Source organism: Mauremys reevesii, linkage group 2, assembly GCF_016161935.1.
Source record: "Mauremys reevesii isolate NIE-2019 linkage group 2, ASM1616193v1, whole genome shotgun sequence".
In the NCBI taxonomy this organism is placed as follows: domain Eukaryota; kingdom Metazoa; phylum Chordata; order Testudines; family Geoemydidae; genus Mauremys; species Mauremys reevesii.
This window is the reverse complement of record NC_052624.1, coordinates 22,153,555-22,168,432: the sequence shown is the minus strand read 5'-3', so window position 1 is coordinate 22,168,432 and position 14,878 is coordinate 22,153,555.

The following is a 14,878-nucleotide window of genomic DNA, read 5'->3' as shown; positions in this document are numbered from 1 at the left end:
TTACTCCTGTGATGAATCACAAATGTCTGTTTTGATATAGGAGTCTAGTTGCAGGTTGGTAAAATGTATGTGTCCGCTAGAGCTACACAAGAGTTCAAGTAATTTAAAGACAGAAGAAAACGAGGTTACTTGAACAACTAATAATTTAACAAACGGTGGGGAAGAAATCTGAAACAAAACTAATCATCTGAAAATTTGTGTTTAGTAGCAGGGAAGAAAGAGAGAGAGGGCTCTTTCTATCATGCAGGGCTCATCTATGTTTGGATCTTTACTGAAACAGCTAACCCAGAATATGTATTCTGGAAGTAATAGCTTAATCCTGTACATTTTAGAAGTGGATTAAAATAAATCAGAAAAAGGCACTCTCATTCCAAGACTGAGTGTCCACATGGGGGTTTATTGTGAAATATTTTGGGAATAGCTATTTTGATAAATTTCCAAGAGTAGACAAGCCTTGATTGCTTCAAGTATTTTTGAGTTTGGATGTCAATGCTGATTTTAAAGATGGCCTTCATTAGATATTATTGTTTGCTTGGGTTGGATGGCTCAGACAACTGGTAATATGATAAGAGACTGGATAATTACAATGATCCCCAAAACATTATTTTTCTCTCCTCATTTAAGATACACAGTGCTTGGTTTGATTGACAATGCCATTTGTGGGCAGTGGGAGATTGTGGAAACAGAGCATGTTCACTGCAAAGAAAAGGTAAAAAGAAAATGGTTAATCTCTTTTGCACTTACTATTTCTGTTGGCTCATTTGACCAAGCCTAATCACATGGCTGCATAATGGTCTGCAGCAGACTTGCCAATGTAACTGAGCTGCCTTCCACTGCAGAAACATCTTGTCTACTCCTCATGCATAGCTGGACTGCCAAAATGTGGAACTGCAGCAGGAGGTCGCATGCTATGCTGCTAATTACAGTAAAAGGAAAGCTGGTGAATGTGTGATTGGCTGCTAACAAGAAATTTTGCTTGTCCATCAGAAAATTAAGGGCCTAATCCTGGAAGCCCTTAGCCATGGGATTAGTCCTAACTCAAGGACTACAGTGCTCACATGAATAAGGTATTGCAGGATAGGCCCTAAATTGTGATCTGCTCATGTTATTTAACACCACTGGAATAATAAAATAGATATGCATATGTATGTCATGCAGGAATAAAATCAGTTGCTCAGATTAATTTAAATAAGGTTTACCTGAAAAGCATGTTGTGTCTGAAATACGGTATACATACATAGGAGAAAAACCTTAAAGGGTTCAAGCCTCAAAATGCAGTGCTTTACATCAATTTTCCCTTTACATCAATTTTCCTTTTTAGTAGTGCCACAAATACAGAAAAATTAAGTCCTGTCATAAGAGGAAGGAAGATCTGCCAGGCTACTTTATGAAAGGAGAGTGGAAGTAGATCCTAATGAGTGTGTGTGTGCGGGGGGTGTTTGGGGCTAGATGCTTGCGAGGGGAAACTTCCTGACAACTGAAAAAGTCTCTTCCATTTCTCTTCGACTATTTTCATCCAGCCTGGTGCAGGGCAGATTTATATGTGAGAAGGAGTTAACTGTACCCCTTAAAATCTTGAACAGTTGAAGCAGAATTTGGCCCATAGTTAATGTTGCTAGGAAGTAATTTAGTTTAATTGACTCTTCAACAACACCCCTTATGTTACCCCATTCCCATTGCATTTTGAAATATCAAAGAAGGCAACTTTGATAGGAAAGGGAAAAATACTGTGTTGCCTGAGTTTTTAAGAGCCAATTATGCTATTTTATGGGTTTGAAAAAGTTTATAAAATGTGCTGATTGCAGTGCAATTGAACTAATGTAACTAAGGGGAGAATTTGGCCCAGTTGGGATTTGTTGGGAATCAAAAAGTATTCTTATGTCACCTATGATATTTTTTACTGGTAGTGGATTGGGTAATGATAAAGACCACAGAACAATTTGCTCTTCCATATCCATAGAGACATACAAGCCAAAACAAGTCATCTCCAGGCCTATGCACAATTAGTAGGGTTGAAAATCAATAACAAGAAAACTAAAACCATGAGAATAAACACACAACAGGAAACACCAATAACATTTTCTGGGACTGACATGAAAGAGGTCTGATATGTCACATATCTTGGCAGCACTGTAAGTACAACAGGTGGAACTAATGAAGACTTTAAAGCCAGAATAGTAAAAACCAGACATACCGTAACTCTAAAGCTGATCTGAAGAAACAGAAATTTTTCCCTCCAAACTAAACTTTGAATATTTAACACCATTGTAAAGTCAGTCTGAAAACTGAAAAGTGGAGACTTTTTAGGACTTTGCTATCTAATCTCCAGCTTTTCATAAACAGCTGCAGCCAACAGCTGAGGACTGAGACAAATCCTCAATATCAGATGGCCAAAAAAAACAACCACAAACAAAAAACTCTGGAAAAGGATGAAACAGAAACTGATGGGACAGGAAATTATGGAACAAAAATGGAGATGGCTAGGACATACATGGAGAAAAGACCTGAATAACATAACAAACCAGTGTGACAAAGTTCCTCCTCTACCTTGGTGGGTCCTGCACTTATTGGAAGATTTGCTCATCTCAGAGATCTTCCCCTCTGGTGGAACCCACTGTCTGGGTCAACTCCTCCTGTGTCTGATCAGGAGTTGGGAGGTTTGGGGGGAACCCGGGCCCGCCCTCTACTCCAGGTTCCAGCCCAGGGCCCTGTGGATTGCAGTTGTCTATAGTGCCTCCTGTAACAGCTGCATGTTGGCTACATCTCCTTGGGCTACTTCCCCATGGCCTCCTCCAAACACTTTATTTATCCTCACCACAGGACCTTCCTCCTGGTGTCTGATAACGCTTGTACTCCTCAGTCCTCCAGCAGCACACCCTCTCACTTTCAGCTCCTTGCGCCTCTTGCTCCCAGCTCCTCACACACACTTCCTCTCCTCTGGCTCCCCCCTGGCTTGACTGGAGTGAGCTCCTTTTTAAACCCAGGTGCCTTGATTAGCCTGCCTTGATTGGCTGCAGGTGTTCTAATCAGCCGGTCTGCCTTAATTGGTTCCTGATTACTCTAGTGCAGCCCCTGCTCTGGTCACTCAGGGAACAGAAAACTACTCATCCAGTGACCAGTATATTTGCCCTCGACCAGACTCCTATACCCCACTGGCCTGGGTCTGTCACACCAGGCACTGGACTGGAACCTCCAGGGCAAGAGGCGACAAGCTAGACCACAGATAACATGGAAATACACAATGGAAACTGAACTGAAAGCTATCAAAATTACATGCATGAAGATAAGACTGCAGCAAGAGACAAGTAAAGATGAAAGGCAGTGGTGAAGGCTCTATGCTCTGCATGGAATTAGAAAAAGAATGTAGGTATTCGTGCTTTTTAGTGCTGAAGGTTCTCGGTTCTATGCCTATGACAGCCTCACAGTATCTCTGCAAGTAGCCATGAATTTGTTATACAAACTTTTAATTGATTTATAACTTTACTTTTTTATTTTTATTTTTCAAACTCCTAGAGCAACTATCCATCATTGAGTAGTCATATGGAGTTGTATCAGTGCACATACATTTCAAAAATTGTAAGCAAGTATGGGGGTCAATTTATGAACTTGCAAAGCTGCCAGTTAGATTTTAAAGCTGAAATCAAACAAATTAGATTTGTCAATGGGATAAATTATAGACACTAATAGAATTTAATTAAGATAACCTCTTTTCATTGAATCCAAGGAGCATTAGCTCATTAATTTTAATACTAGGTTCTTCTCGGTTCTACTTTTACCTTGGACGGTACTTTTCAATTCAGGACACTTAGTTATTCTTAACCAAGCAACAACTTTATTAATTCATCAAGAACCACTTAGGTGTATAATCAATACTTTTATAGATTGAGTTCAGATGTGAGCGGTTCTAGAACAGTACTGAATACAACATACTGTCTTGCAAGCAGCTAACAGAAACAGCATTGAGGTCAAGCAGTCATGAAGATTTCTTATTACCATTTACTTATAAAATCAGTTATCAATACTTTAGTATCTCTAATACATTTATCATCCTGTTAGCATTCATCCAACAAGTGATAATGTACTTTGTCTGAAGGTACTTACAAATGTAATCGCCACTATTTCTAGAGTTTGGCCTGATAACATAATATTTTAAAACATCAGAAGCAACTGCTTAAAGTTACTATTTGTCTTTCTTAGGTCAATTTACTTGGACTTACAAAGAAGAAACATGCAGATAGTGTTACTTAGTTAAAATTCCAAAATATGGTTACTTGAGGTCCCAGTAGAAAAGAGTGTAGACTCAGTAAGGTACCTTTCAGTTACTCATATTAAAGAAGAAAGGAACACAAGAAGTCTCTGTAATGGAGTCTCACCACTTATTAATCCTGGTAACTCTGGCCGAGAGGCAAATGCTGTCTATGATGCTTGTCTAAGTGTCCCATTCTGCTTCTGGATTATACAGCTTCTTTTTTGTGGGTTCTGTCAACTCTGACTGGTCACAGGTGGTGACCAGTTTTGCACTCTGTTTTCAGGGTTTGTTTGTGGGGGAAAACCCCTTTTTTTCTGTTGCCAGATAGGCTCTCAGATTTCTGCTCTCAGTTTCTCTGCTGCTTCTGTTGATATCCAGTAAATTGCATCTGTGTATAACACATTTCTACGATCCTTTTCTTTATTTTATTCATTGTATTTCTCTTTTAACCTCTACTATCTATTAGAACTTCTCTTTTAAGCAATTTCTTTTAATATTTCAAAGTTATACACTGGTTACATGCTTATATCTATCTATTCTTTTTCCTTCTTGTGGCACATTTTTTATGCCTAATTGAAGAGATCAATGAATTTCGGAAGTCCACAAATCAGAACTTCGAGCAACTAGAAGACTCCAGCTGGTTAATGGACTTGGCTTTTCTTACCCACATCACTGACAAATTGAACATTTTAAATCTTGAGCTCCAGGGAAAACACAAGCATGTGGCTCAAATGATAGGTTCTGTAAAATCATTCAAAGCAAAACTGATCTTGTGGATGTCACATATGAAAACGAAGTCTCTTGTACATTTCCCAAGTATGAAGAAAATGGTATGAGACAGTGATTTTAACCCATCACCATTTGTTATCCACATTCAAACACTTCTGGAACAATTTGAAAAGAGATTTCAACAGTTCACCATCACTGAGCCTGTAGTTGCCTTTCTTGTGAATCCTTTTACTTGCCAAATAGAGGTAACAGAAATGGCTACATCAATTGCGAGTCTCATTCAAGTAAGAACAGAAGTGGAACTGGAGATTTTGAACCTTGAAAATGATATTGTTCTAAAATCCTGTGCAACAGATGAAAACTTTTGGAATCTGGTTGACAAAAAAAAGTTTCCTGCCTTGAAAAATGTAGCATACAAAATAAATCTTATTTCAGTTCCACTTATCTATGCGAAGTTCTGTTTTCAACAATGAACATCATAAAATCAAAATACAGATCTTGGCTTACAGATGCCCATCTTGACGATTGCTTATGAATGGGAATATCATCCTACTCTCCGAACTACCAAAAATTGGCTGAAGAAATGCAGTGACAAAAATCACAATGACTTTATTAGAAAAACCACATGAATTAATTATACCTATTTTCCATTAAGTGCCGATGAGCGCATATAATTAACTCGTGTTTAACTTTTTTTCATATTTGTTTGTTTGTTTATTGAAATCCAGATACAAGTAACTATACAAAGAATATTTTTAATTAACCATAGCTGGCTATCTATGTTAAAGTAAGAATAATAAATATATTTGGACCAGCAGTTCAACAATGTTTTACTTTTTTAAAGTAAATAAGATGAAAACTGTTTATGATATTTATTTTGTAAAAACTCCTTAATTTTTCTTACAGGTAGATAAAAAAGAGCAAATTCACATGGTAAGGTGAAAGAGTAATTGCCGAATAATTTAATTAATACCTTTAACATGTAAAATTACCTTTTTTATTTTATGGATTAATATATTATGCAATATTAGATATGATGTTTTTCATATTATTTAATGTACAAATGCAAAATAAGTCTTGAAAAATTGTTGGCGCCCGCCACACTGAAAACATGAATGTGCTATTGGCCGCAAAAAGGTTGGGGACTACTGCTTTAGAGTTTACAACAGAAAAAGAGACATTATTCTGAAACAAATTGAGGCACACTAACGTACAGCTTCTAGTTTGGGCTAAAAACTATTTGGTTTGAATTTTTTGTGGTATCAGGAGGTTTGACATCCAGACCCTTCAGTTTTCTGGGTCTCACTGCAAAGTATTGTAACGGGGTGTACCAGGCCCAGATACCCTACCACCCCCCATCCAGGAAAGGACAGTAAACGTGAATCCTCCAAATGCCTAGAGAGTCTGCAGGGAAGCAGCCAATCAGAGACCAGCAGGCTCATATAAAAAGGAGCTGCTGGACAGAGCAGTTAGAATAATAAATTAGGGTTGGAAGAGACCTCAGGAGATTCCACCACTTCCCTAGGTAACCCATTCCAGTGCTTCACCGCCCTCCTAGTGAAATAGTGTTTCCTAATATCCAACCTAAACCTCCCCCACTGCAACTTGAGACCATTGCTCCTTGTTATGCCATCTGCCACCACTGAAAACAGCCTAGCTCCATCCTCTTTATTAGTTGAAGATTGCTATCAAATCCCCCCCTCTTGTCTTCAGCAGACTAAATAAGCCCAGTTCCCCCAGCCTCTCCTCATAAGTCATGTGCCCCAGCCCCCTAATCATTTTCATTGCTCTCCGCTGGACTCTCTCCAATTCTCCACATCCCTTCTATAGTGGGGCCCCCAAAACTGGATGCAACCTGTCTTTAGCCATCTGTCCATATTTCACTGTAGAGTGTAGTTATAGTTATAGTGTGACCTATACAATTGGAAAAAAAATCCTAAATTCTGAGCTCAGTTAGACTGGACAATTGCTAGGCAACTGAACCCATGTTGTACAGTGATTAGAGGTGAGGGCTCTGTACATCAGAATCACTGTGTACATCTATTCTCATTAGTAAATGATGAAGTAAATTAATTACTGTATTTTATACAACAAGTTCCTACAGAGTTTTAAAGCTTAGTCTGAATAGCCTATTATGAAAATACAATAAAGCAGAGGCTCAGCAAGGAAACTGTGAATATGATGGCGAGGAGGGTGTGCATGAAATTAGAAGAAAAATATGAAAGAATACTGAAATAAATAAGTAAAATCCACCATTACACAATTTCTACTGTGTACCTCCCAGAAATATCTGTACCACAGTTTGGGAACCCCTGCCCTATTGGATTAGACCTGAGCCCAGGGAGGACTGCAGATGTAATGCATGCACCTCCTAGGTGTGATGCTCTGTCCCCTCTAGTGGCACCAAGACCACTTAGGCCTGGTCTACACTACACGTTAGGTCAAATTTAGCCGCATTAGATTTAAAAATTAATGTGTCCACACAACCAACCCCATTCCATCAACCTAAAGGGCTCTTAAAATTGACTTCGATACTCCTCCTGGCGAGGGGAGTAGTGCTAAAATCGACTTTGCTGGGTTGAATTTGGGGTAGTGCGGACACAAATCGATCGTATTGGCCTCTGGGAGCTATCCCAGAGTGCTCCATTGTGACCACTCTGGACAGCACTTTGAACTCCGATGCACTAGCCAGGTACACAGGAAAAGCCCAGGAACTTTTGAGTTTCATTTCCTGTTTGGTCAGCATGGCGAACTCAGCAGCATAGGTGACCATGCAGTCCCCTCAGAATTGTAGAGCATAGAATGTTTCTACGCTCCCCCTTCATCTCCGTCCCTGAAGTTATCGCAAACTAGAAAGCAAAAAAAATGCACTCATGATGACATGTTTTCCAAGCTCATGCAGTCCTCCTGTACTCATAGGGCACAGCTTAATGCATGGAGACATTCAGTAGCAGAGGCCAGGAAAGAATTAAATGAGAGCGAAGAGCGGAGGCAGGACGCGATGCTGAGGCTAATGGGGGAGCAAACAGACATGATGAAGCGTCTTTTGTGGGAGCAAATGGACATGATGAAGCATGTGTTGTGTTGGAGCTGCAGAAAAGCCAACAAGAGCACAGACCCCTGATGTATCCACTGTATAACCTCCTACCCTCCTTCCCACGTTCCATAGCCTCCTCACCCAGATGCCCAAGAACGCGTGGGGGGGGGGGGGAGCGGTAGGAAGGCTCCGGGCACCCAGTCATTCCATTATCTCATTTTTTTTAATTAATAAAGAAAGAATGCATGGTTTCAAAACAATAGTTACTTTATTTTGAAGGGGGGAGGATGGCTGGCTTACAGGGAATTAAAATCAACAAAGGGGGTGGGTTCGCATCAAGGAGAAACTCACACAACTGTCCCACCGAAGCCTGGCCAGTCATGAAACTGGTTTACAAAGTCTCTCCGATGCGCAGCGCGCCTTGCTGTGCTCTTCTAATTGCCCTGGTGTCTGGTGCGAAACGATTGTCTGCCGTTGCTTTCACAGAGGGAGGGAGGGAAGGAGGGGAGAGTGACGACATGTACCCAAAACCACCTGCGACAATGTTTTTGCCCCATCGGGCATTGGGAGCTTAACCCAGAATTCCAATGGGTGGCGGAGACTGTGGGAACCATGGGATAGCTACCCACAGTGCACTGCTCCATAAGTCGATGCTAGCCACGGTGGTGAGGACGCACTCCGCCAACTTAATACACTTAGTGTGGACATACACAATCGACTGTATAAAATCGATTTCTAAAAATCGACTTCTATAAAATTGACCTAATTTTGTAGAGTACACATACCCTTAGAGATTAATGAGTCTCATACAGACTTAGCCAAGGGCGGCTCTAGAGCCCAGCGGGGCAAGCACCCGCCTGGGGCGGCCCTTTCCCAGGGGGGCGGCAGGCTGGGCCGGTGGACCTGCCGCAGTCATGCCTGCGGGAGGTCCACCGGAGCCCGGGGATGACCGGACCTGCCGCAGGCATGACTGCGGACGGTTCGCTGGTCCCGCGGCTCGGCTGCACCTCCCGCAGGCATGACTGCGGCAGCTCAACCGGAGCCGCCGGACCAGCGAACCGCCCGCAGCTGCGGGAGGTCCAGCTGAGCCGCGCGACCAGCGGACCCTCCGCAGTCATACCCGCGGCAGGTCCGCCTCTCCCGCGGCTCGGGGGCGCCTCCCGGGCATGATTGCTTGGGGCGGCCAATTTGTAGAGCCGCCCCTGGACTTAGCTAAGGGCCATGTGGCTTTTAGCTCATGCAGTAGAGGCTCATGAATTTAGCTTCAGAGGTCCCAGGTTCAATCCCGCCCGCTGACAACTGAGGTCTCGGTGTTACACTATGATAAGTCCTGTTGCACTGTTTACCATGGAAGGGATCTGGTTTCCGTTTGTTTCACATACGGACTGTGTGTGAGTCAGACAGAAGGCTGAGTCACTCAAAAACCTGCCTGCAGGTTAACTGCCAGCAGCGGTCACCACAGCAGAAATGCAGAGGGAGTGCAGGTGCAGACAAAGACCAGGCCGGCAGCCAGGGCTGGCTCCAGGCACCAGCTAAGGAAGCACGTGCTTGGGGTGGCCAATACAAAGGGGCAGCACTCCATCCGCTTTCGGGGCAGCACATCCGGGTCTTCTTCGGGAATTCGGCAAAGGGTCCCTCAGTCCCTCTCTTCCTCTTTGAGCTGCTGCCAAAGTGTCACTGAAGAGGAAGAGAGGGAATGAAGGTCCCACCGCCAAACTGCCGCCAAAGATTGAGCTGCCGCCAAAGTGCCGCCGATCAGCTTTTTTTTTTTTTTTTCCGCTGCTTGGGGCAGCAGAAAACCTGGAGCCAGCCCTGCCGGCAGCGGCCCTCACGAGTTGTGAGTAGGTCCCGCCACAGTATTCTAAACAGTTTATTCAACGACAAAACAATCTTTGCATTCACTCACAAAGTAAAATTGACCACTGATAGGAAAGCAAGGCGTTACTCTGTCAATCCTTGGGGGTTCCCTGTAGGCAGACATTGAGATGGGAAGCTCTTGCCACAAGCAAATCAAGAGGGTCCTGTGTAAGTGAGCAACAATAGCTTGAAGAGTTTGCCTAAGCACCCCATTTCTCATTCTTGGAGACTGTCTCCAGGCTCTGTCACCTGGGACTCCTGGGACAAGTGTCTCCTCCAATGGGAGGTGTATGTCTGCAGTTGTGAAAAGATATAAGTGATTAGCTATGATCTTGGTTGTCATGGAGATGGGGAACAGGCTGATAGCTTCCTGATTTAAGGGATCGAGGGAGCTATGGTTATTAACAATATATAGTCAAGGCATATTTGACATCTGTACATCTGACAAATGCAAATATTTTTTCCATTTTCAAAACTAAAAAATGGCTGATTTTAACTCACTCTTTCAAAGAATTCATCTTTCCTTTGTCTCAAAGGAAAGAATGTTACGTCTGAAAAGGAAACTCCTGTGAGAAAGTGATCTCTGAGCAGAAATGGGGTGCATGATTACAACAGAAGTTGAGTTGTAAGATTAAATAAAGCATTTGTTTCCAAGAGCACTATGGGATGATAATAATAAGCCAGAATAAATAGGGACTTGGCTATTAGTTTAGAATAAGGTAACTTTAATCATTTATTCAGATACTTTTTCCTGATTCCAAATGCTACTCAGTGTTTCTGCCAAGTCTTTCTAACAAAGAAGCAGGCAGTGCATGTGTGAGATTCAGCAAAGAGTGCATCATATGGGTATGGGGTAATGTTACTACTTTCTGTGCTGGTTGTTTCATTTATGGTAAATGCCTGTAACTGATTCCCTATGTTTGCTTACTCTCTTCATCCAATCATCCCTTTACCCAAGCCAACAACATGATACTGAAAGTGTCAAACACACAAATTGAAAGCAGGCTTAAAATAAAGTAATACCCGTAAAGAACTAAAATACAAGATATGATGGATCATTAGGAGCTCTTTTCAGCAAACTGATGCCCACAATTTGGGCTTTGTTTTTCTGTCATCGATAACTAAGCCCCAAAAAAGGCTAAGTCTAAATCAGGAGTCAAAGGACTCCACGCACAAAACTCTGACACTAGCTTTGGTGGAAGGAGTGAAGAGTGAAGTCATGTTACTCCCATAGTCTAAGGTGCATAGGCTTACGTGCAGTAGCAAGTAGTCCTACAAACAGAGGCAGAATGACAGAGCATTGCATATTAACTAGGGCTGTCAAGTGATTAAAAAAATTAATCATGATTAATCGCACTGTTAAACAATAATAGAATATCAGTTATTTAAATATTTTTGGATGTCTTCCACATTTTCAAATATATTGATTTCAGTTATAACACAGAATACAAAGTATACAGGGCTCACTTTATATTTATTTTTGATTACAAACATTTGCACTGTAAAAAAACAAAATAAATAGTGTTTTTCAATTCGCCTAATACAAGTACAGAAGTGCAATCTCTTTATCATCAAAGTTGAACTTACAAATGTAGAATTATGCACAGAAAATAACTGCATTCAAAAATAAAATAATGTAAAACTTTAGCGTTTACAAGTCCACTCAGTCCTATTTCTTGTTCAGCCAATTGCTCAGACAAACAAGTTTGTTTACATTTGCAGGAGATAATGCTTCCTGCTTTTTGTTCAAAATGTCACTAGAAAGTGAGAACAGGCATTCACATGACACTATTGTAGCTGACATTGCAAGATATTTACATGCTAGATGTGCTAAAGATTCATATGTCCCTTCATGCTTCAACCATCATTCCAGAGGACATGCGTCCATGCTGACGGATTCTGCTCGATAACAATCCAAAGCAGTGCAGATTGATGCATATTCACTTTCATCATCTGAGTCAGATGCCACCAGCAGAAGGTTGATTTTCTTTGTTGGTAGTTTGTGTTGTGTAGTTTCTGCATCAGAATGTTGCTCTTTTAAGACTTCTGAAAGCATGCTCCATACCTCATCCCGCTAAGATTTTGGATGGCACTTCAGAGTCTTAAACCTTGGGTTAAGTTCTGTAGCTATCTTTAGAAATCTCCCATTGGTACTTTCCTTGTGTTTTGTCAAATCTGCAGCGAAAGTGTTCTTTAAATGAGTCATCCAAGACTACTATAACATGAAATATTTGGCAGAATGTGAGTAAAACAGAGCTGGAGACATACAATTCTCCCCAAGGAGTTCAGTCACAAATTTAATTAACACATTTTTTTAATGAGCATCATCACCATGAAATCATGTCCTCTGGAATGGTGGCTGATGCATGAAGGAGCATATGAATGTTTAGAATATCTGGCATATAGACACTTTGCAATGCCAGCTACAAAAGTCCCATGTGAACACTTGTTCTCAGTTTCTGGTAACATTGTAAATAAGAAGTGGGCAGCAGTATCTCCTGTAAATGTAAACAAACTTGTTTGTCTTAGTGATTGGCTGAATGAGAAGTAGGACTGAGAGGACTTGTAGGCTCTAAAGTTTTGCATTTTTTTTGTTTTTGAATGCAATTATGTAACAAAAAAATCTACATTTGTAAGTTGCACTTTCATGATAAAGGGATTGCACTACAGTACTTGTATGAGGTGAATTGAAAAATACTGTTTCTTTTGTTTAGCATTTTTACAGTGCAAATATTTGTAATAAAAATAATATAAAGTGAGAGGTGTACACCTGCCAGTTTATGGGAAAATATTCATCTGCCTTCTCACTATTGCGAAATACTACAAACATACTGCCTAAAGGCAGGCCACGTTTCTTTAATGCTCATCAGCGGAGCCGGAAAATGGAGGAAAGTGGTCCTAAAGAACAAGAGAAGCCAGAAGGTTAAAAATCAATGGTAAGTAACTGGTCTGTGCATTTCCCATGACAAACCACCATGAACAAAGACTGGCACAATGGCATTGTCTGCACCACCTCAGCAATATCTGATTTTTGTATTTATCAGATAGGCAAGAGCAGCCCAAATTAAAAAATGGAGGAAGGTGAGAGCAAAGGGAAGAATCTCTCCTGGTGATCATCTTCCAAATTAGACTCATTGTGTAATCCAGGGCTGTATTTTCACATCATTCTAGATAATGAATCCTACTCAGTGCTCAGTGCCCTAACCGCCATTAAATTCAGTGGGCATTCAAGGTGCTGAACTGCTCGCAGGCAAAGGTGTGTAAAGCAAAGGATGCTGATATTAAACAGGATTGACTACAGAATGGAGATCTATGGTCCCTGTTCAGCACTCTTTAAAAACTCTAATGGAAATCATGCTGAATATAGTCCTCCCATCGGACAAATACAAAGACAGTAGGGAAATTGAGGTTAACAATAGACTAATAAATAATAGAGTTGATGGGGGGGGGGGGGAATATCCCCACAGAAAATTATGAGAGATTTCATTGCTGTTGAAATTTTCAGTGGAAATTTTTTGACCTTTTGGGAACAAAGTTTTTAGTTTTTCAATGAAAAATAAAAAAATTTCATGGAAACCAGACAATTTCAGTGAAAATTTGCATTTAATATTAAAAACTAATCTATTGGGGGGGCAGGCTGTGACACTGTTTCAAACGTAGGAGGCTGGCAAGGGGTGGACCTTTTATATTGGAAAAAGCTAACCACCCAGCTGTGGATGAATCAATAGAGTGAGAGGAGGCTGATTGGAAAAAAGAAATCACCTTACATCTTGCTAGAAAAATGTCAAGCTCCATTTTGGAGACTGAGGAGATTCAGAAAAGCCTCTGAGATTTTTGGATGTTTAATGTGAACCAAAATTAACCTTCAAAAGTTCCTAATATCCACTCATCACTAGTGTTAAAAACAAATGTTATCTCTGTCCTAAATTGATACTAATACATCTCAGTTTAGAAGAAAATTAGATGATTTTTTTTGTTTGCTTCTTTGGGAATTTGTATATGGAAATTATCAGTGAGCGTGGGAGTAGTCATTCGTAATAGTTTTTTGTTGCTCTCTTTATACGCTTAATCAGGGTGTCTGATGATAACACTTCCCTTAGCACTACATGTATTGTCTCCATTTGGGCACAGCGAGTGTAATTTCACTGCTTCAGACTAAATAATCATCATGGCAATTTTCTTGTCAGTATTTGTCCCCAAAGTGGTATTTTTGTATGTGTTTTACAATACATGTCTCCAAGCCATGGTTTTAAACTACTAGTCTGAAAGAAGTACTCCCAAACATAAGGTAAAAGAGTCACCAAAAAAAAGAAGATTTAATAATAGCAATCACTGATTTAATATTATTTAATATGATTTAATATTTAATGCAGCAAAAAAACTTCAGGACCAGACTTCAAAGAGAAACTGCTGAGCTTCAGTTCATCTGCAAATTTGACACCATCAGCTCACGATTAAACAAAGACTGTGAATGGCTTGCCAACTACAAAACCAGTTTCTCCTCCCTTGGTTTTCACACCTCAGCTGCTAGAAGAGGGCCCCATCCTCCCTGATTGAACTAACCTCGTTATCTCTAGCCTGCTTCTTGCTTGCTTATATATACCTGCCCCTGGAGATTTCCACTACATGCATCCGAAGAAGTGGGTATTCACCCATGAAAGCTCATGCTCCAAAACGTCTGTTACTCTATAAGGTGCCACAAGACTCTTTGCTGATTTAATATACCATCCAAATCAATGCTCCACATTAACAGCTAGCATCCAAAAATGGTTGCAATATTAATTCCCAAATAACATAGGGTTCAACCTAACCCCCACAATTCCAAATATGAATATATCACGCATATCACTCACTCATCCACACATACAACCAGCCAATATAAAAAAATAAATATTACATGCCCCAGACAATTTCCAGCACCCATTCTAAATTGTAGCCTCCTCTGCTTAGCCCCTCATCTTCAAAAAACAGTTCTAACAAAGCACCACCACATCTCCCCCCGAACA